This window comes from Schistocerca piceifrons, chromosome 6 (assembly GCF_021461385.2).
Source record: "Schistocerca piceifrons isolate TAMUIC-IGC-003096 chromosome 6, iqSchPice1.1, whole genome shotgun sequence".
Classification (NCBI taxonomy): domain Eukaryota; kingdom Metazoa; phylum Arthropoda; class Insecta; order Orthoptera; family Acrididae; genus Schistocerca; species Schistocerca piceifrons.
This window is the reverse complement of record NC_060143.1, coordinates 176,986,219-177,009,517: the sequence shown is the minus strand read 5'-3', so window position 1 is coordinate 177,009,517 and position 23,299 is coordinate 176,986,219.

The following is a 23,299-nucleotide window of genomic DNA, read 5'->3' as shown; positions in this document are numbered from 1 at the left end:
CCGGGCCTCCAGAAATAATAATAATTATTATTATTATCAGGAATATTTTTATGTTTGGGCATGTGAACTTTTACTGGATATATTAATCAGTTAGAAGTCAATACTTTTATTGATAACCATAGTTCCCGGTCGCACTGGGTAAATAGCAAGTAGGAAGATTTTCTTTCTGTGAGCACAAGAAGAATGTGGACTTACAGACTGGAAATTGTGGCCAGTACGTTCTCCATCGCTTTCTGGCTGACAGCAAATATAGTTTTCAGGCTCTTGTAAACGACGGCGAATACATTCTTATGTAACCCGCCGCCCCACATATTGTTTTAATCGGTCGGGAAACTGAACAGTGAAAGTGACCATTACAAAAGAGCAAACTCGGTAGTCCATTAACAGGATACCGATGTGAAATATACCAAAACTAGTGCGAGAACACTGCTAAGATTTGCTCGCGAGTGTATAAACTAAACTTTGATCGTTAGCCACATTAACCTTGATTGTGACGCAAGGAGTGAAGAAGACGACACCATATTGCGGCTACCACCGGCGCTGATGTTAGAAGAAGATGGTGTATCGTTGCAATACGTTTGATCGTACACCATTGTTCGTCCAGGTCAACCAATTACGTCAAATCAAGAATATTTTAATTCATTTGTTAATTGCTTCCAATAGGCTACTAAAAATCGAAAATATTGATAAGAATAATGTGAAAGTTAAGACGAGAGCAGTTTCTCACGATCAATCCTCAGAATTAGAAGTTGAAGTTATTGAGGCTGGTTCCGTCAAAGTAATACATCCAGAATCGGAAGTAAAGGTCAGTGTTACTGCAAAGTTTTCCGATGACGAGGTAATTGAAGTTGAGATCAAAAAGGAAAACTCAGAATTAATAGGGTTATCAGTTAATGAAACTGACTGCAATATTTTTATAATTCAACCAAGTCACGGATTGCTAGAAACTCATTTAAAACGGTGGAAATGCGAAGTGGTAATGCAGAGGCACCAAATTGGATGCAATTATTGTTTTCTAAACATGAATAGCATCACAAAGAACAGTAAGATTGAATCTAGTAGTAAAGAACTGAATGATGGTAATAAAGAACTGAACAGTAAAACTGAATCCAGTATTAAAGAACTAATGGATGAAATGACCTCTAAACTAATTGACTTAAATTATAAAATTGATTACAATCACCATGATCTGCAAGTCAAGGTAGGGCAACAGCTAAATAAATTGCATAGTATTTTAAAAACCGAGATTGGCGAGGTTCGCAAAGAATTCAAAGAAGCAGATGAACTTATGGAAGGGAGTTTGACAGAAAGAATAGGCAACGAATCCAAAATATGCTCTAATCGATTTGAAGAAGTTACTACTAGAGTAAATGCTTGTCAAAACGATATTAAGACAGTAAAATATGGGTGTGGGAAATTATGTAAGGATGTTGATACAAGATTTTCTGACAGAGTGGAAGCAGTAGAACTACGAGTAAAAGAACTAAATACTGTTGTTGCTAACATAGAATAGAGCAAACTTTGGGACGTCTTGTAGTACTTCTGTACATCATGTTGCTTCAGTTGACGCCGCTTTCGCCGGATGTCATCAATTTTTACGTTTTGATCCAGAAAAAAATTCACCCTTTGGAGTTCTGGAATGATTTTGAGGATTTTCTGCCTCCTAACGCATGGTCAGAACGAGAGAAAATTTCATTCGTAAGAAGCCATCTGTGAAGATGTGCTTTGCAATGGTCGGCTGATGTAATGATGAAGTGCAAAATTCATTCTGAATGTAAAACTGGATTTCTTAATGAGTACTGGTCACATAATAAACAAAACATTGTTTTGACAGACTTCTGGAGTGGTAAAAAGTTTGCTCCAGATCGTTAGTCAGTAAAAGAGTTATCTATAGAGTGGATTTCACGGCTTTCATATGTGACAGAAAATATGAAACCACAAATGATTATCATAGCACAAGGTGGTAAGTTTCCTTGTTATTGAGAGAAAAAAATCATTTCCGTACCTAGAGATAACGTGGATAGACTCACTGAGTATCTGGAGCGAGTAGAAAGAGTAGCTGCTGTTGAGAAGCAGGTGCAAAATAATAATAGGTTTCTAACAACCAAGTAAACAACAGATATAATGTCTGTCAGACAGAGAATGTTAGAAATATGGCGCTTCAGAATACAAGATCTAATTACCGTGGTCAAGGCCGTAGCAGAAGTAGGGGAGGTAATAACCACCACGCTTTCGCTTATGGCAAAAGCGAAAATGTAAGTAATGTGTTATTGGGGCAAGACGGAGAGCAGAGTGCTACCCTATACGATTCTGTATCAAATGAACACAACAGACCGCGTGTGGGAAACTAAGTTCCGTCAGTGAGGAAACTGGCGCGCACGAGGTAGAAACTGTAGCACAGTCAATAACAAAAACACAAGTCACAGCGAATCAGCAAACGCAAACAGAGCACAAGGCTGATGAAATAGTAACAATTGTACCAGTGATGTGCTAAACAACTCCCATTATATAATTGACAGTATTTTCGACACTTTAGAAAAATGGGTCAAGAAGGAGAAAGAAAATGCTACAAATAAGAGGGAGAAACATAGTAATGGGTTTGAATCTGATACGGATGAAGATGAAATAAAGGCTTACATCTTCGACGACACTGACAATCTGAAGGCATAACTTTCTGTACAGGATATAGAATCAGTTTTGCAAGGTTTTGAGGAGAAGGAGTTGGTTGATAATAATTATGTCAAGGGATCTATTAGCTGTATTGATTTGGCACAAACTGTAAAAGCCGACGATGGTATTACAGGTAGTAATTTTGCACAGGAATTCAGGTGTTCAGAGATGGAGAGTAGTTTATCTGATGTGCAGCATACGAAAGTAGAGGAAATCTTCAAGTGCTTTGATTTAAAATTAGTGGACAGATGGGAAAAGGCAGCTGAGAATGTAGAGATTGATGACCCCGTGAGTCTACATGTGAATGTACTTCCAACTGAACAAAACTACTTTAGCCGGAAACAGATTGAAAAGGATTTATTCGAAGACTTTTGTGATGAACCTGTTCGAAGTAGAATAGCTCAGTCTATCAGAAAAACTAACAATTCAGAAGTAACAGTGCGTTGTCTTCTGGATAGTTGCAGTGAAGCAAATACTTTGTTCCAAGCATTTTTTAATTCTATTCCTAATAACTGTCATGAAAGTAAGTGGTTTAAGAATAATAGGTGCTACCGGAAAAGTTTCTAGACCGGTACAGCACGAATCTTTCATACCAATTTGGTATATGTGACAGAACAATAGAGCATCCTTGTTTACCGTGCTCAGTTTAAGTGTTGAGTTGTTAGCTGGCACGGATTTCTTAACGAAATAGCAAGGAAGGATTGATCATCTTGTAGTGTTGCAGTTCTTCTTCCAAGGAAGGATTGATTTTGACCAGAACCACTAAGTATAAACATTACTTGATTATCAGGTACTTAAAGAACCTTTCGTAGGAAATTAAATAGGCAATAATAATGGAGCATGGGAACTGCCTATGAAAGTAATAAAGAACGAGGGATACTTGCAGGAAATTACTGAATTCGGTAATATTGTGCAAGATGCTAATTCAAAAGAGAACCATATCCTGGAAGAAATAGAAGCTTAGGTACAGTCAATAAATCAAATTTCTGATAAAATAACTTAGGACAGAAAAAAACGGCATGATACATAACCTTCACCCACTAGTTTTAGCATTGGTGAACTAGTGTTAGTCAAAACTAATTAAAAAATCTAAGAAAATTACAGCGGGAAGGAAGAAGTTTATGCATAATTATCCTACAGACTTTGAGAAAAACATTATGATCCCCATTCCAAAGAAGGCAAATGCTACAAGATGTGAAAATTATAGGACGCGCAGCCTAGTTACTCACGCCTCTAAAATAGTAACCTCAGTTATCCTAAAACGCATAGAACAAAAAGTCGAAGATACACTCTCCGAAGACCAGTTTGGATTCTAGAAAAATAGAGGAACCAGAGAAGCAATATTTGCTCTAAAACTAATAATAGAAAAACGACTAGATAAGAACCTGACAACATACATAGCTTTCGTAGATGTAGATAATGTTAAATGGGATGAGATATTTGAGGTACTCAAAAAAGTAGGAATAGACTATAAAGGTAGAAAAATGGTATGGAACCTGTACAAAAACGAGACAGCAGTTATCCGTGGACGGACAAAACAAGAAAAGGTGCAGATACGGAAAGGTGTCCGACAAGGTTGCGCTCTATCCCCTGTTATCTTTAACCTAAGCATTGAAGAGGCGCTGAAAAAAGTAAGGGAACATTCACAGACAGGTGTAGTAATTCATGGCCAACGAATAGATATGATAAGATACGTCGATGATACGGCTGTCCTAGCTGAAAATGAAGAAGACCTTCTAGTCCTACTGAATAGAATGGATAAAGTTATGGGGGAAGAATATAATAGGAGAATTAATAAAGCAAAAACAGAAGTAGTGGCACGCGACAAAAAAGATCAAGTGAAAGTCCAAGTTTATGTAGGCAATGAACTGCTTGAACAAGTTGATAAATTTACTTATCTGGTCAGTAATATTACCAGGGATGGAAGGAGCAAGGCAGAAATGAGAAGTAGAATTGCTCAACCAAAAGCTGCTTTTAACAAGAAGAAAAACATCTTAACATCTAAGAGTCTTGAAATCAGAAAAAGATTTTTGATATCATATGTGTGGAGAGTGGCATGCTATGGGTGTGAAACATGGACTCTCGGGACAGAGGAAGACCAGAAGCTAAATTCTTTTAAAATGTGGTGCTATAGATGCATGCTCAAAATAAAATGTGTCGACAAGGTCACAAACGAAGTGGTTCTGGAAAGATCAGGTGAGAAGAGAATCTTCTGGAGTTTCATTGTTAAAAGAAGAGTGCAATTTACAGGTCATCTATTAAGATATAAAGGACTCCTGAACACAATCATAGAGGGATATGTCGAGGGAAAAAGACCAATAGGAAGACCATGGCTGAGGTACATGGATCAAATCGTGAAAGATGTGGGATGTAACAGCTATAAAGAAATGAAAAGAAAAGCTGAAAGACGCACAGAATGGAGACAAGCTGCCATTGTAGCTGTTGCAAACCATTCCTTGGATTGACCACTACGGAAGAAGAAGATCAAGGACCATTCAGAATAACTGGTAAGCCTCATGCAGATGCATATCGTTTAGAATACCCGAAAAGTAGGAATGAACTAAGTCTACGAAATATTGTAGATCTGAAGCGATTCAGAAACGGCAGGAACTAGTTTCTGTAGGGAGTCTCCCATTCTTTGCCAGAAACACAGTTTGGCCTTATGCGCGATCCAAGCAGGATAAAACATTACATCCCTTTCAAGTTTCATTCCCTTCTTCTGTCCTATCATAGTAAGTAAGGAATATGTGTCTTCATGTTGTACGTATGTTATTAGTTTGTAATGTTTTCCTAGTGAGTAAGAATTATTCCCAAAAATTACCATACCCAAATGATGACTTACAAGAGAGTATGACAGGTAGTTTGTAGTAGTAAACTCTAAACGTTAAAAAATAGTAGTGGGTAACTTTGAGCACCAGTGATAGAAAAGTAATGGCAAAATAAATAAATAATAAATGAGATCCACTAAAAAAGATTAGTAACTGTAAAATACGGAATACTTTGCGCTAAGGGAAGTAAATGAAGCAGAAAATTTCTAAAACCTGAAACAATAAACGCTACACAAATTAATAATTTTCAGTTGGGAGTAAGATTGTCTGAAGGTACGGGAGAGTAATAAAATCGTGCCACTAGAGGCAAGTCAAAGCGTTTTGATATTAACTAAAGGAGATATGTAAAAGTGGTGTGAGGATCACACCAAAAGCGTGTATAAATAAGGATATCTTTAGGCTGATGAAGCTAAAAGGGAGAAAGAAGTTCGAAATAAATGGATAAATGAAAATAAAGAAAAATAAGAGTAATTAAGTCAGCAGGCTGACATATATTGTAAAATGCTGAAACATTTATGAGTAATTCTCATGACTCGTAAAAGAGTTTGAGAAATGCTTAATCTTGTTTAAGGCAGATGGCCAGTTAACAGACAAATACAGATAGCAATATAGGTAAATGAATTTGTTAAGAAATGTAGACTGTAGAGCATTTTATGTTATAATAAAAACAAGTTTTTGATTTTGTGTGACCAAGCAAAGCAACTACCGATCAATAAATGACTTCTTTAGCATACTAATCCTTACGATAGTTGAGCCATATGAAGATAGAACTTAAAAAGGGTACTCAGTCTCTTAAATTAATAAATTAGTAAATTGCAAACTAGCCCAAAATGTGACTAAATAAAAAATCATATGTTGGCCTTTAATAGCGTAATAGATATGGTTAAGAAAAAAAATATATCAAAGATTGTGATTCAAGCTTAATAATGAAGTAAAATGCCACAGTTTTATGAAGTAATGTATTGCCAATATTCAGTCTCAAAACGTTAATAGTAGTTTTCTAACTAATAAATAAAAAAAATTCTTTCTGGCAACTTCCCACCCTCTACCTCTAACGTTTTAGTGAAAGTGGTTCATACAGATGCTAACAGTGGTGCCTACGATTGTGATTAAATAAGTGAGTACTTAAAATTGAAATCTTTTTTGTTTGTCTGTCAGGTGCAGACTAAAAAATATAGATCACAAAAAGTAATTTTGTTATAATCGAAAATTTTATTTCACATTTATATGTAGCTTTGTACATGATTTGTAAAAACTCATATATATATATATATATATAAAATTTTGTGAGTGCAGCATTAAGGAAAATTTTGCTAAAATCAATTTCAAATGGCTCTGAGCACTATGGGACTTAACATCTATGGTCATCAGTCCCCTAGAACTTAGAACTACTTAAACCCAACTAACCTAAGGACGGCACACAACACCTAGCCATCACGAGGCAGAGAAAATCCCTGACCCCGCCGGGAATCGAACCCGGGAACCCGGGCGTGGGAAGCGAGAACGCTACCGCACGACCACGAGATGCGGGCTAAAATCAATTTCATCAATTATCAGCTTCATTTCAAAGAGGCCAGCTATAGTAAACTCACTTGTTTCTAATATTTAATTTTGTTCAAAAAGTAAAATTTTCCACAAAAATAAATAGGAGGTGACGTGGTGAAACAATCACTGTATCATTTGAGAGATGCACAGGCAGCGATTGTGCCAGGACTTTCCCCAATTCACTGCTACTAGCGCCATGTTATATCGCGTCTACGTGTAGCATACAGAGTATTGCGTCATAATCTAAGCATGAAATTAAAAATTAGCTTTTCCAATCTTTGTCAATATATGCTTCAGTATATTAATGATAAAATTGTTAAATCTCAGAATGATCAGATGAATGTATTTCTCTAAATACATTGCTTAAGGAAAAGACAAGTGACGCTAAATAATAAAGCTAGAAAGCCAAAACCTGCTTGGAATGTGCAGATGTATGTCACAAGCAACTGTTACAAGTCTCAACTTGATCAGAGTAATGTTTTGGTCAAAGTCGACGTTTTACGAGAAATTGAACGCGCTAAATATTAGATTCAAAAAGATGAAAATTCTTATTAACTTCAGTTTGATAAAAAAACATTAACTGTGTGATTCCATTAAGCTGCCTCTAATAGTTTCCGAGTAACTTATTAAAAACTAAATTTGGAACAAAAACCTACCTATTTGTAATAGATTAAGTATCATTTATATGAAAGGTAGAAAGTTCCGATTACAGATCTTGATTATATCCATTGAATAATAATGCTATAGCAAGGATCAAGACTTCAATGTCCTCAACAATCAATGCAAGCTCTCTTAAAGCTGTAGTACAGAGGTCATGTCCTACTGTCGTTTCCGTTCTAAAAATTCTTTGCGGTGAACTTTAAATGCAGTCGAGCTAAAGCTTTTGTAGTATCTAAATCAAACTTAGCTCCATTCATATAAAAATTACAATAATTGTTAACCGATTCACTACAGAGTTATTAAATATTATGTCTGAGAAAGCGGCCGTGTAGACGCTGCTGACCGTGTTTACAGCGGTTGGTGGCACATGTCCCGTTCGGCTTGCCGCTGCGCCCATATATAAATACGACCAGAGGGGCACTGAGACACATTTCCCACCCAGCTGTCAATCGGCCCGCGTCACTCAAACGTCGGCTTATGCGCCGCCTCGGCTGACATCACAGCCAGGCTGCCATCAAATGCATGTTTTCGGTAAAAATAGGAAGTGAACTCTCGAGGACTATAAACCGTCCAGATCGCTTAGATTTCACGGGAGCAATTATTTGTGTACCACCTGCAACGTTGAAAAAACCGCATGGCAAAAAGTTTGATTGTTTTGCTTTTTTGTGGCGAGCAAGTAGCTTTGATGATTAGAAGTCAGGGCGAAAGATAATTTTAATTGAAACTTACCATACAGGTCTACATCTACACCTACATCTACATTTATACTCCGCAAGCCACCCAACGGTGTGTGGCGAAGGGCACTTTACGTGCCACTGTCATTACCTCCCTCTCCTGTTCCAGTCGCGTATGGTTCGCGGGAAGAACGACTGTCTGAAAGCCTCCGTGCGCGCTCTAATCTCTCTAATTTTACATTCGTGATCTCCTCGAGAGGTATAAGTAGGGGGAAGCAATATATTCGATACCTCATCCAGAAACGCACCCTCTTGAAACCTGGCGAGCAAGCTGCACCGCGTTGCAGTGCGCCTCTCTTGCAGAGTCTGCCACTTGAGTTTGTTAAACATCTCCGTAACGCTATCACGGTTACCAAATAACCCTGTGACGAAACGCGCCGCTCTTCTTTGGATCTTCTCTATCTCCTCCGTCAACCCGATCTGGTACGGATCCCACACTGATGAGCAACACTCAAGTATAGGTCGAACGAGTATTTTGTAAGCCACCTCCTTTGTTGATGGACTACATTTTCTAAGGGCTCTCCCAATGAATCTCAACCTGGTACCCGCCTTACCAACAATTAATTTTATATGATCATTCCACTTCAAATCGTTCCGCACGCATACCCCCAGATACTTTACAGAAGTAACTGCTACCAGTATTTGTTCCGCTATCATATAATCATGCAATAAAGCGTCCTTCTTTCAATGTATTCGCAATACATTACATTTGTCTATGTTAAGGGTCAGTTGCCACTCCCTGTACCAATTGCCTATCCGCTGCAGATCTTCCTGCATTTCGCTACAATTTTCTAATGCTGCAACTTCTCTGTATACTACAGCATCATCCGCGAAAAGCCGCATGGAACTTCCGACACTATCTACTAGGTCATTTATATGTATTGTGAATAGCAATGGCCCCATAACACTCCCCTGTGCCACGCCAGTGGTTACTTTAACGTCTGTAGACGTCTCTCCATTGAGAACAACATGCTGTGTTCTGTTTGCTAAAAACTCTTCAATCCAGCCACACAGCTGGTCTGATATTCCGTAGGCTCTTACTTTGTTTATCAGGCGACAGTGCGGAACTGTATCGAACGCCTTCCGGAAGTCAAGAAAAATAGCATCTAAATGGGAGCCTGTATCTAATATATTCTGGGTCTCATGAAGAAATAAAGCGAGTTGGGTCTCACACGATCGCTGTTTCCGGAATCCATGTTGATTCCTACATAGTAGATTCTGGGTTTCCAAAAACGACATGATACTCGAGCAAAAAACATGTTCTAAAATTCTACAACAGATCGACGTCAGAGATATAGGTCTATAGTTTTGCGCATCTGCTCGACGACCCTTCTTGAAGACTGGGACTACCTGTGCTCTTTTCCAATCATTTGGAACCTTCCGATCCTCTAGAGACTTGCTGTACACGGCTGTTAGAAGGGGGGCAAGTTCTTTCGCGTACTCTGTGTAGAATCGAATTGGTATCCCGTCAGGTCCAGTGGACTTTCCTCTGTTGAGTGATTCCAGTTGCTTTTCTATTCCTTGGACACTTATTTCGATGTCAGCCATTTTTTTCGTTTGTGCGAGGATTTAGAGAAGGAACTGCAGTGCGGTCTTCCTCTGTGAAACAGCTTTGGAAAAAGGTGTTTAGTATTTCAGCTTTACGCGTGTCATCCTATGTTTCAATGCCATCATCATCCCGGAGTGTCTGGATATGCTGTTTCGAGCCACTTACTGATTTAACGTAACACCAGAACTTCCTAGGATTTTCTGTCAAGTCGGTACATAGAATTTTTCCTTCGAATTCACTGAACGCTTCACGCATAGCCCTCCTTACGCTACTTTGACATCGTTTAGCTTCTGTTTGTCTGAGAGGTTTTGGCTGCGTTTAAACTTGGAGTGAAGCTCTCTTTGCTTTCGCAGTAGTTTCCTAACTTTGTTGTTGTACCACGGTGGGTTTTTCCCGTCCCTCACAGTTTTACTCGGCACGTACCTGTCTAAAACACATTTTACGATTGCCTTGAACTTTTTCCATAAACACTCAACATTGCCAGTGTCGGAACAGAAATTTTCGTTTTGATCTGTTAGGTAGTCTGAAATCTGCCTTCTATTACTCTTGCTAAACAGATAAACCTTCCTCCCTTTTTTTTATTCCTATTAACTTCCATATTCAGGGATGCTGCAACGGCCTTATGATCACTGATTCCCTGTTCTGCGCATACAGAGTCGAAAAGTTCGGGTCTGTTTGTTATCAGTAGGTCCAAGATGTTATCTCCACGAGTCGGTTCTCTGTTTAATTGCTCGAGGTAATTTTCGGATGTGCACTCAGTATAGTGTCACTCGATGCTCTGTCCCTACCACCCGTCCTAAACATCTGAGTGTCCCAGTCTATATCTGGTAAATTGAAATCTCCACCTAAGATTATAACATGCTGAGAAAATTTATGAGAAGTGTATTCCAAATTTTCTCTCAGTTGTTCTGCCACTAATGCTGCTGAGTCGGGAGGTCGGTAAAAGGAGCCAATTATTAACCTAGCTCGGTTGTTGAGTGTAACCTCCACCCATAATAGTTCACAGGAACTAACCACTTCTACTTCACTACAGGATAAACTACTACTAACAGCGACAAACACGCCACCACCGGGTGCATGCAATCTATCCTTTCTAAACACCGTCTGTACCTTTGTAAAAATTTCGGCAGAATTTATCTCTGGCTTCAGCCAGCTTTCTGTACCTATAACGATTTCAGCTTCGGTGCTTTCTATCAGCGCTTGAAGTTCCGGTACTTTACCAACGCAGCTTCGACAGTTTACAATTACAATACCGATTGCTGCTTGGTCCCCGCATGTCCTGACTTTGCCCCGCACCCGTTGAGGCTGTTGCCCTTTCTGTACTTTCCCAAGGCCATCTAACCTAAAAAACCGCCCAACCCACGCCACACAACCCCTGCTACCCGTGTAGCCGCTTGTTGCGTGTAGTGGACCCCTGACCTATCCAGCGAAACCCGAAACCCCACCACCCTATGGCACAAGTCGAGGAATCTGCAGCCCACACGCTCGCAGGCCGGCCGCGGTGGTCTCGCGGTTCTAGGCGCGCAGTCCGGAACCGCGCGACTGCTACGGTCGCAGGTTCGAATCGTGCCTCGGGCATGGATGTGTGTGATGCTCTTAGGTTGGTTAGGTTTAAGTAGTTCTAAGTTCTAGGGGACTGATGACCACAGCTGTGAAGTCCCATAGTGCTCAGAGCCATTTGAACCATTTGAACGGTCGCAGAACTGTCTCAGCCTCTGATTCAGACCCTCCACTCGGCTCTGTACCAAAGGTCCGTAGTCAGTCCTGTCGACGATGCTGCAGATGGTGAGCTCTGCTTTCATCCCGCTAGCGAGACTGGCAGTCTTCACCAAATCAGATAGCCGCCGGAAGCCAGAGAGGATTTCCTCCGATCCATAGCGACACACAACATTGGTGCCGACATGAGCGACCACCTGCAGATGGGTGCACCCTGTACCCTTCGTGGCATCCGGAAGGACCCTTTCCACATCTGGAATGACTCCACCTGGTATGCACACGGAGCGCACATTGGTTTTCTTCCACTCTCTTACTGCCATATCCCTAAGGGGCCCCATTACGCGCCTGACATTGGAGCTCGCAACTACCAGTAAGCCCACCCTCTGCGACCGCCCGGATCTAGCAGACTGAGGGGCAACCTCTGGAACAGGACAAGCAGCCATGTCAGGCCGAAGATCAGTATCAGCCTGAGACAGAGCCTGAAACCGGTTCGTCAGACAAACTGGAGAGGCCTTCCGTTCAGCCCTCTGGAACGTCTTTCGCCCTGTGCCACACCTTGAGACGACCTCCCACTCTATCACAGGTGAGGGATCAGCCTCAATGCGGGCAGTACCCGGGCAACCACAGTCGTAGTCCGATCGGGGGATGCGTGGGACGAGCTGGCCGTCCCCGACAAACCACCATCCGGACCCCTAAAGTGATGCCCATTGGCAAAAGCCTCAAGCTGTGTGACCGAAGCCAACACTGCCCCAAGCTGGGTGCGAAGGGTCACCCCTGAACTGTCCATAGTGCTGTTTATGGCAGGTGCATTATTATTATTATCAGGAATATTACTATATTTGTGTATCACGAGCTTCCATTCAATATATTAATCAGTTAGAATTCAAAACTTTTGTTTATAATCGTAATTCCTGATGCCACTGGGTAAATAGCTAGTAGGAAGATTTTCTTTCAGTGAGCACAAGAAGTATGTGGACTTGCAGACTGGAAATTATGGTCTGTATGTTCTCCGCCGCTTTCTGTCTGACCGATAAAGAATTCTTCAGGCACTTATAGGCAACGGCGAATATGTTGTCATTTAACCCACCGCCCCACAACCTGTACATGTCGGAACAATGATTCAAAATTTTTTCTGAAGTCAGTGAGGAATTATCTGCTGTACCACTGTATCTATTCTGAGAAAGAGTATGTGAATTGTTCACTACAGCTTCGAAAATACTTTTTTTTTGCTGAGTGGTAAAAGAATCCTTAACAATGTACCAGTGGAGTGAAGAAATGTCTTCAATCAATTTTTACAATTTATTGCAATAAGAGCACACAACGTTCTGAATTACGATGCGAAGTTCCTTTGGATATGTGTTCATGTCCAAATCAGCATGCACTGTGGGGACTATAGCCATTATGAAACACATTAAATGTATTCGCAACTGTGAGCATGGACAACCATCAGCTGTAGAATGAAATTATGACAGCGAAAATTTGTCCATATTCGCAGCTGCGGAGACAAGATATGGAAATTTGGCTCTGGCTGTGTGTTGTGTACGTGTAGCCAAATGGTAAGGCGACCGCTCGCGATAAGCGGATATCCAGGTTCGAGTCCCGACCTGGCACAAATTCCACACTACAGCTGATGATTGTCCATAGTCACAATTGCGAATATATCTAACGTATTTCCGACACCGTCTGAAAAAAGGCTTTGAATGCATTGCAAATCATGTATGCACGATTTCCTTCGCCTGTAGATCGGAGCTGAATTCAATGATGCATTCATGCATGTCTTCAGATGCATTCAGAATCAAGGCACGGACATGTTCAATTTTGGCGTTAGGTGTCACTGTACGTGGACACACTGCTCTTCCCTCATCCTCCATGCTCGTTCGACCGCATTTGAACTGTTAGTCCACTGATAAACACTGACCTGTGACAAAATATTGTCGCCGCATTGTACTAAAAGTCTTTAAGAACTGTTGCTCTTGGAAAACCTTCAGACCACAAGGGAAAAAAGTTACAGAAGGCTGTTTTTCTATGGTGAGTGGCCAACTTTGTCGCAACAGCACAAGGTGGACTGATGTGACAATACTGCAGCCTACCACAGCACGCACAAAGCGGTAGAGTCAACATAAAGACAATCAGAGCAAAATGGCAGATTTTAGTGACACTTTCGTACTGTTGAAATGTACATAGTTTCAACCCAGCTGAGAATTATTCTTGCATTTATTATGAAATATTTCATTGTTATATTCTAGTGCTGACCAGAATTTTCAAACACATATGCATAAGTTGATTATTCTCGTACTTTCTGGAACAAATACTTTACGGTACTGACAAAAGATGTTGGTGAGGATGCAGACTAAATTCCTTGCTGGCAGAGGTACTACCGCCTTCTATCAACGATCTAGCTAGTGGATTCGTCTTATCAATGTTTGTGGCTGTTCTGCGTGTGCTGTGACGACACACATATCTTGCGAATTTCGTTGTTCTCCTTTTTCAAGATTGGTATATGGCCTGCCTAAAATAACAAAAGTAGCATTAGCAGCTCAGTAGCTGAAAGTTCTTTGGAAAAAGACTGGACCGTAAAATACTTATGTCTTTTGAGCTCTAGCAATTATAGAATACCAGTTGTAAAATTCTATTCAAGTCGTAGCAACGACTTCGGATTACAACTCATGTGACATGATAATTTTTTTATTGGAGATGCCACCCTCATTTTACGAATAGCCTTTCCACAGAATGTAATTATCTGTATGTCAGAGGGTACATTGAAAAACCATACAATTGCGAATAGGACTGGCGCTGTGAGAGTTCCGTACAAACTTAGTTATGTATAGCGAACAGTTCGTCTGTAGGTTTTGATGAGTAGTCTACGAGTATCTTTTGTCTGCACTGACTTAGCTCAAATTTGTACACAGTCAGGGGATGGTAGCTATTAGAATCTGACAAATTTCAGTTTGATGCATCTGCTCGTTCCTGACAAAAGGGGTCTTAACAGACGGGCAACAGAGTAATCCTATAATGGTGTAACGTTCTTTTAATTATATTACATTATTCTTGTTTGTAAATGGATGTACAATGCGTAATGTTTTGTGTAACTTTCTTTAAAAATAACTTTGTGTTATCCAAATTTATTGTGTGATGTGTTGTTGGGGAAATGGTGTGCTTAATCAGTTTTACTGTAATCCAAAGAAAAATTAAAGAACTTAATCTGAAAAACCAGTATGTAATACCTATTATGAAGTCAATCCCTTTGATATTTACTCAGTCTCGTGTGCATCGAGTTCTATGGCTGTTTGCAATAAACTGATTTTCCTATGCAAATATACAATGCAAAAATATTTTTTTTTAGGTTTTGAGTCGCAATGGATGTAATCTTACTGTTCTGCTCTCTCCACAATAGTCATAAAAAATATTCGGTCTTGGCTCAGCGATCTGCAATGCTGGCCGTAAAATAGCTTCATACAAATAATGTCAGTAGATTACTTGATAAATGAATAACCTTGCAAATGTTCAGTGATAATTTTGGATATTGGCTCAGAGCTGTTCAGTGCCGTCCACTTTAAAGCTGTTACAAACATTAATACTTTTCTGATTCTGGCTGAAAAATCATTCCTTTAAAAAAATATTCAGTGGATTTGAATAGACATAATGTGGAAGAGGATGAGGTACTGATCAGGGGATACGCTAAGACCGAATGGTTCATTTAGAAACTTGTATTCAAAATAAATTTTCTCCTTCACTAAATCTGATATGAAACATTTTACATTAACTTCAAAGTCAGTGAACTTGTCAACTGTTCTACAATTCTCACTAACTGACGTAGTTAACAATATTTTGATTGTTACATGGCAAAAGGTATGACATCTATCGGCAAAATAGATTCCAACATTTAACTTGTCTGTCTCAGGATTACAAAACACACAAAATATTACAAATCGGGCATACCAAATCAACCTATACATAACCTATACATTAAATCTGATGGCAAATACTTTGTTCCTACACTCAACGGTCAGTACTGTTAGAATTAGAAAATCTTCTTTGCGTTGCTGCATACTTAAAACTAAATATACAAAATTTCATAACCTTACAAGACTGTATTATGCTGCGTCCATAGGCCAGCAGCTAAATTCTCACATCTAGCCACTAGCTTAAAGTCTTTCATCCTACCTTTAACAGAGTGCAACGCCAACTGCTACTGCGCTCCGCGCGCCCCTACTTAAAATCGATTCTGGCACTCAGGCAACATCTTTGGTTCAGTGGTGTCAAAGTTACAATCTCTTGTACATTTGATAACCATTTCATGTCATTTTTCATGAAATATATTACAAAATAGGGCTCCACGTACAGGTGGACACCTCACAATGGTTTCGTTTTTACCGAGTGAGGTGTGTAATCCTAAAACTATCAGTCCACAAACCATTAAGCAATTAGAAACAGTGATAAAGAACAACTGCCTTCAGTTACAATGGTGATATTATTTCAATGCACGATGCATTTGGACCTCTGGGGTCTCATCTTCAGGTGCTTTGACAGTCTACATCGTTTTCTCTTTTTTATGAATTAGGTTAATTCCAGTCTGTTTCCGGTGATGGATACGTGGGTCTGAAGAACCGTTTTTGGAAACACGTTTATGAACATTTATACACTTTTAATTCTACAGTAAATTTTATAAACACAAGTCAAAACAAGTCAAAAGCTTTTTGACTGTGAAAGAACCTGAAGATAAACTCCCAGGGCTTGAAATGCATCGTGCAATGAAATAAAATCACAATTCTCACTGAAGGCGGTAGTTCTTAATTTTAAGAAAGTACTAGTCACGAAAGAAACACAGCAAAGAATAAAATTAAATCAGGTGTAGCACCAACATCTTTCACTGTAATTAATAGAATCATACAAATTCTCATCAACAAAAGGCCATATGGAGCTGATGGAATTTCAAAGAGAATTCTGAAGATTTGTCCAATTCAAAATTCGAAATATCGAAATAAGGAGATGATGACTAGACAGAAGGTCGTTAGAAAATATGCGGAACCTTCGTGTAGGCATATGGTGGAAAACAAAAACAAATACATTATTATTGTGAAACATTGTGGCGTTCGCTGTTTTATTCAGTGATTTGGTATTTAACTAATTTGTAAATGAAAATGATAATCATATTTTATTACATCGAGTAATTACTAGATAATTTTTCTCCTGGCTATGGAATTGGTCAAGTTGCTAAAGAATTCCAAGTTAACGTCGTGTTAAAGTGTTGTCTGTAAGCTGTGTAAGTGTCACAAAATCAAAGTTCATACAACAGATTCCATACAACTATTGATTATGGTGGAAGCAGTTATCTTCAGCAAAATGGTCATTAAAACCACCGAATATCAGCCGCGCACAACACTGACGTATGTTACCTGAAACAATATTCTTCGCAACTCGTGCTTAATTAATTTCGGCTTCATACATCAGCTAGAAATGTTTGTTATAAGGATCGTGCTATGCGCCCTGTTTTTAAAGAAACAATCTGATTCGAATTATTTCCATTAAAATGAGATAGGGACCACCGGTGCATATTTATTTTTACACATTTGTATTACCTTCGGTATTTATGTTTGCAGAGTTGCGTAATATGAATTTGCCGCTGAGATAATTGTAAAGATGGCGGCAGACAATTGATAGAGACTTCTATTGTTAGAGCAAATAGGATAAGTATTTGAAATGCTTATTAAACTTTAATTTCGTATTGTGCACTATTTAGACTTCATCGAGCAAACGTTTGATTTTTTTCTAAGGAAAACACAGGCAAAAAAACGCGATAGAAATCGCCATCATCAATGGCTGTTCTCCTTGTAGCGGAAAGAAATAATTAGCACAGATAATGCTTACTGAGAGAAGAATTAAAGTTATAAATAATTATTCACTCATATTTACAATAATAATAATAATGAACTCTATTCTCAAGTAATAATTAACAAATAATTACAATTTCTTAACAGACCTCAGTTTGATATGCGTCCGCAATCTACAAAAGCCATCCAACAAAAGGTAAAAAACAAAGGAAGACAAACGCAGATCATAAAAGTAATTTACAATTACCATTGTCTTTGTACGATACACATCGATATGTCAATTACATCATAAAATATTACATAAATAATTAATATCTATCATCGTTTTCGCTGTTTTTTCATACGTTGAATAGATAATGTTTATAATTGCTAGAGGCATAATTTCCTCTGGTCGCACTGTAGCTAAAATTTATCTCATGGATGTTACAACATGTTGACAATGAAATGCAGTTTTCAATACAATTACATCTTACTGTAAGAAAAGGAAAGCCTTCATTACTGCTAGCAGCGTTCATGTTCCTGGATGAGCAATTATACTATTATTATTTACGTTCCGTTGTGTTCACATGAACGTTTCTGCTGTTTACAAGTCCTTCGTGGCAGATTAAACTCGTGAGTTAGCTGACATACATGTCTGTTATGGGGAAGCATGATGCAATGAGCAGTGGAACTTTTCTCAAGTCATATCACATTTCAATGACTTGACGGCTGTTTCTGTGAGAGATCTGGGTGTCAAATAGCTGATTATTACGATGAGTTTATGATGATGATGCTGATGTCGATACGAAAAGCATTTCCCTTAGTAACAGTACTGAAACTGAACACCTTGCGGCGTACAGAGACAACTAAGTTTCCTAGGGGATTACGCATACGTTACCCCGGCAACTACTCTAACAACACGGCCAGCTAACGAACGCAGCAGACGCCGTTGTAGCGCGGACCTGCTGGCGGAGGGCGTGTATTGTCCTGGAAACGGAACAGCGTGGTGCTGTGGAGTGGACGCGTACTACGTGTTGTGCGCACGCCCTGATTTAGTTTAGCTGCCCTTTGTAAGCCCGTCTGCTCTCCACGGCGTGGCACGGCAGCCTGAAATTCCTGCAGCGCAAGCGCCCTATTGCAGTATCGCGCTTCTGAGCTGCGAGCGTATTGTATTCCGGGACGCCCCGAAAGGGGATTTTGCGCAAAAAGGAGCTTAACGCGACCACGGGTAACATTCCTTGGCGCACGCTGTGAGAGAGTACGCAGGTTGTGTGTATACAATAACGAGCTTTGTTCTCGTCAGTTTGAAAATAAATTTTGGATCTTCTCTTCCCTTTCAAGTGTCAAGGGGGTGCATGTCTGTAATTGTGGTATTGTTGTTGTTGTTGTTGTGGTCTTCAGTCCTGATGCAGCTCTCCATGCTACTCTATCCTGTGCAAGCTTCTTCATCTGCCAGTACTTACTGCAACCTACATCCTTCTGAATCTGCTTAGTGTATTCATCTCTTGGTCTCCCTCTACGATTTTTACCCTCCACGCTGTCCTCCAATGCTAAATTTGTGATCCCTTGATGCCTCAGAACATGTTCTACCAACCGGTCCCTTCTTCTTGTCGTGCCACAAACTCCTCTTCTCCCCAATTCTGTTCAGTACCTCCTCATTAGTTATGTGATCCACCCATCTAATCTTCAGCATTCTTCTGTGGCACCACATTTCAAAAGCTTCTATTCTGTTCTTGTCCAAACTATTTATCGTCCATATTTCACTTCCATACATGGCTGCACTCCATACAAATACTTTCAAAAACGACATCCTGACACTTAAATCTATACGTGATTTTAACAAATTTCTCTTATTCAGAAACGCTTCCTTGCCATTGCCAGTCTACATTTTATATCCTCTCTACTTCGACCATCGTCAGTTATTTTGCTCCCCAAATAGCAAAACTCCTTTACTACTTTAAGTGTCTCATTTCCTAATCTAATTCCCTCAGCATCACCCGACTTAATTCGACTACATTCCATTACCCTCGTTTTGCTTTTTCTGATGTTCATCTTATATCCTCCTTTCAAGACACTGTCCATTCCGTTCAACTGCTCTCCCAAGTCCTTTGCTGTCTCTGACAGAATTACAATGACATCGGCGAACCTCAAAGTTTTTATTTCTTCTCCATGGATTTTAATACCTACTCCGAATTTTTCTTTTGTTTCCTTTACTGCTTGCTCAACATACAGATTGAATAACATCGGGGAGAGGATACAACCCTGTCTCACTCCTTTCCTAACCCCTGCATCCCTTTCATGCCCTTCGGCTCTTATAACTGCCATCTGGTTTCTGTACAAACTGTAAATAGCCTTTCGCTCCCTGTATTTTACCCCTGCCACCTTTAGAATTTGAAAGAGAGTATTCCAGTCAACATTGCCAAAAGCTTTCTCTAAGTCTACAAATGCTAGAAACGTAGGTTTGCCTTTCCTTAATCTTCCTTCTAAAATAAGTCGTAAGGTCAGTATTGCCTCACGTGTTCCAACATTTCTACGGAATCCAAACTCATGTTCCCGAAGGTAGGCTTCTACTAGTTTTTCCATTCGTCTGTACAGATTTTGCGTTAGTATTTTGCAGCTGTGGCTTATTAAACTGATTGTTCGGTAATTTTCACATCTGTCAAGACCTGCTTTCTTTGGGATTGGAATTATCATATTCTTCTTGAAGTCTGAGGGTATTTCGCATGTCTCATACATCTTGCTCACCAGATGGTAGAGTGTTGTCAGGACTGGCTCTCCCAAGGCCGTCAGTAGTTCCAATGGAATGTTGTCTACTCCGGGGACCTTGTTTCGACTCAGGTCTTTCAGTGCTCTGTCAAACTCTTCACGCAGTATTGTATCTCCCATTTCATCTTCATCTACGTTCTCTTCCATTTCCAGAATATTGTCCTCAAGTACGTCGACCTTGCATAGACCCTCTATATGCTCCTTCCACCTTTCTGCTTTCCCTTCTTTGCTTAGAACTGTGTTTCCATCTGAGTCCTTGATATTCATACAAGTGGTTCTCTTTTCTCCAAAGGTCTCTTGAATTTTCCTGTAGGCAGTATCTATAGGGTGTTTCAAAAATGACCGGTATATTTGAAACGGCAATAAAAACTAAACGAGCAGCGATAGAAATACACCGTTTGTTGCAATATGCTTGGGACAACAGTACATTTTCAGGCGGACAAACTTTCGAAATTACAGTAGTTACAATTTTCAACAACAGATGGCGCTGCAAGTGATGTGAAAGATATAGAAGACAACGCAGTCTGTGGGTGCGCCATTCTGTACGTCGTCTTTCTGCTGTAATCGTGTGCTGTTCACAACGTGCAAGTGTGCTGTGGACAACGTGGTTTATTCCTTAGAACAGAGGATTTTTCTGGTGTTGGAATTCCACCGCCTAGAACACAGTGTTGTTGCAACAAGACGAAGTTTTCAACGGAGGTTTAATGTAATCAAAGGACCGAAAAGCGATACAATAAAGGATCTGTTTGAAAAATTTCAACGGACTGGGAACGTGACGGATGAACGTGCTGGAAAGGTAGGGTGACTGCGTACGGCAACCACAGAGGGCAACGCGCAGCTAGTGCAGCAGGTGATCCAACAGCGGCCTCGGGTTTCCGATCGCCGTGTTGCAGCTGCGGTCCAAATGACGCCAACGTCCACGTATCGTCTCATGCGCCAGAGTTTACACCTCTATCCATACAAAATTCAAATGCGGCAACCCCTCAGCGCCGCTACCATTGCTGCACGAGAGACATTCGCTAACGATATAGTGCACAGGATTGATGACGGCGATATGCATGTGGGCAGCATTTGGTTTACTGACGAAGCTTATTTTTACCTGGACCGCTTCGTCAATAAACAGATCTGACGCATATGGGGAACCTAGAAGCCCCATGTTGCAGTCCCATCGTCCCTGCATCCTCAAAAAGTACTGGTCTGGGCCGCCATTTCTTCCAAAGGAATCATTGGCCCATTTTTCAGATCCGAAACGATTACTGCATCACGCTGTCTGGACATTCTTCGTGAATTTGTGGCGGTACAAACTGCCTTAGACGACACTGCGAACACCTCGTGGTTTATGCAAGATGGTGCACGGCCACATCGCACGGCCGACGTCTTTAATTTCCTGAATGAATATTTCGATGATCGTGTGATTGCTTTGGGCTATCCGAAACATACAGGAGGCGGCGTGGATTGGCCTCCCTTTTCGCCAGACATGAACCCCTGTGACTTCTTTCTGTGGGGACACTTGAAAGACCAGGTGTACCGCCAGAATCCAGAAACAATTGAACAGCTGAAGCAGTACATCTCAACTGCATGTGAAGCCATTCCGCCAGACACGTTGTCAAAGGTTTCGGGTAATTTCATTCAGAGACTACGCCATATTATTGCTACGCATGGTGGATATGTGAAAAATATCGTCCTATAGAGTTTCCCAGTCCGCAGCGCCATCTGTTGTTGAAAATTGTAACTACTGTAATTTCGAAAGTTTGTCTGCCTGAAAATGTACTGTTGTCCCAAGCATATTGCAACAAACGGTGTATTTCTATCGCTGCTCGTTTAGTATGTATTGCCGTTTCAAATATACCGGTCATTTTTGAAACACCCTATAGATACTGCCTTCCATTTCCATAATATTGCCCTCAAGTACATCGCCCTTGTATAGACACTCTATATACTCCTTCCACCTTTCTGCTTTCCCTTCTTTGCTTAGAATTTGGTTTCCTTCTGAGCTCTTGATATTCATACAATTGGTTCTTTTCTCTACGAAGGTCTCTTTAATTTTCCTGTAGGCAGTATCTATCTTACCCCTACTGAGATAAGCCTCTACATCCTTACATTTGTCCTCTAGCCATCCCCGCTTAGCCGTTTTGCACTTCCTGTCGATCTCATTTTTGAGTCGTTTGTATTCCTTTTTGCCTGCTTCATTTACTGCATTTTTATATTTTCTCCTTTCATCAACTAAATTCAATATTTCTTCTGTTACCCAAGGATTTCTACTAGCCCTCGTCTTTTTACCTACTTGATCCTTTGCTGCCTTCACTACTTCAACCCTCAGAGCTACGCATTCTTCTTCTACTGTATTTCTTTCCCCCCATTTGTGACAATTGTACCCTTATGCTCTCCCTGAAACTCTGTACAACCTCTGGTTCAATCAGTTTGTCCAGGTCCCATCTTCTTAAATTCTCACCTTCTTGCAGTTTCTTCAGTTTTAATCTACAGTTCATAACCAATAGATTGTGGTCAGAGTCCACATCTGCCCCTGGAAATGTCTTACAATTTAATACCTGGTTCCTAAATCTCTGTCTTACCATTATATAATCTATCTGATACCTTCTAGTATTTCCAGGATTATTCCATGTGTACAATCTTCTTTTATGATTCTTGAACCAAGTGTTAGCTATAATTGTGGTATAACGCACCTGAATTCTCATAATTATAGCCGGTCTTCGGTGTCGATCAATTCAGTATTTTCTTGTTCTCATTTCTCAGTGGTGATCGGCTGCAACAGATTATCGCCAAGAACGCAGCCCTGATGTCGGTGAGCCCGTGTTTTTCAGTAAACCTAATGAAGAAAAAATTGTTCAAATGGCTCTGAGCACTATGAGACTTAACATCGGAGTTCATCAGTCCCCTATAACGTAGAACTACTTAAACCTAACTAACCTAAGTACATCACACACATCCAAGCCCGACGCAGCGGTCGCGTGGTTCCCCAGACTGAAGCGCCTAGAACCGCTCGGCCATTCCGGCCGGCCC